The sequence below is a fragment of the Penaeus monodon genome, chromosome 27 (genome assembly GCF_015228065.2).
Source record: "Penaeus monodon isolate SGIC_2016 chromosome 27, NSTDA_Pmon_1, whole genome shotgun sequence".
Classification (NCBI taxonomy): Eukaryota; Metazoa; Arthropoda; class Malacostraca; order Decapoda; family Penaeidae; genus Penaeus; species Penaeus monodon.
The window spans coordinates 34,879,101-34,880,026 of record NC_051412.1 but is presented as its reverse complement, the minus strand read 5'-3'; the positions used below and the strand labels follow the sequence as shown (position 1 = coordinate 34,880,026).

The 926-nt window shown below is 32.1% G+C and overlaps 1 protein-coding gene across 2 annotated transcripts in view; it reads right to left on the bottom strand.

The window, feature by feature from the left end:
- LOC119590799 (transcriptional enhancer factor TEF-1-like) overlaps positions 1–926 on the bottom strand; it is a gene marked incomplete in the record, with an annotated part of 156,884 nt that overhangs the window by 6,069 nt on the left and 149,889 nt on the right.

The following is a 926-nucleotide window of genomic DNA, read 5'->3' as shown; positions in this document are numbered from 1 at the left end:
AGTCACATCTAGAGAAAGCTAAGCTGTGTTAAACTAACAATATTCTTAACCCAGTCTTGTCTATACAAAAAGTGTATCTGTCTATCTTTCCCCTGTAAGAACATGAAGATTAATATTTGTTATATATATTTGTTGTAACACTGTACCAGGGGTAATTTGCATACAACACTTATTTTCCGTCACAAATGAGGTTCAGTCTTTATGTGGGGAAAATAACATTAATGGCAGCCAAAACATTAATAGGTAAAAGCATTAATAAGTACAATTAGAAATAAAACAAATCTTGCACTTCCACTACATAGAAAAAAACACTAATGTCATTTCCACGTCTCATTAGCTAAAGATTTTCTTTCAAGCATCCAATTTTTTTCTCTCATTTTATGTAAATTTCTAAAATCTATATAATTTGATCTACACCAACATTGAGATATTACTTGATAAGAAATGCAACTAATTCTGCTTTTGTAAGTTTTAAATAATCAATTCAAGTATAATAAGTAAAATAATAACAGGCCAAGTTAGCACAATGCTAATGAAGACATTAACGCAAATTCATATACGTGGGGGGAAAAAATCCGAGTCTAAAGCAGATACAAAAATCATATAGAACATTGTAATCCTTCCAAAAATTAATAAACGCACCTATAAACATTTCCACAAAACAGATCTTTGAAAAATCTTGCATCTAGTAGTATAGCGCAGCCTCTTTGTTAGTTCTATGGTTTAAAAGCAATTAGGATTTGGAAAAAACAATCATTCGCGGTCACAGCTTTCCTTACACTAATATAAATAACAATTATAATAATAAATAAAACTTGGGAGGGAAGGGGGGTAAAGCGAGAGGAGAGGGACAGGAAGAAGAGAGAAAGTGGACAGAAGGAAAGAAGGAAAAATGGAGGAAAGGAGCGATGAAGAGAAGATGGGAA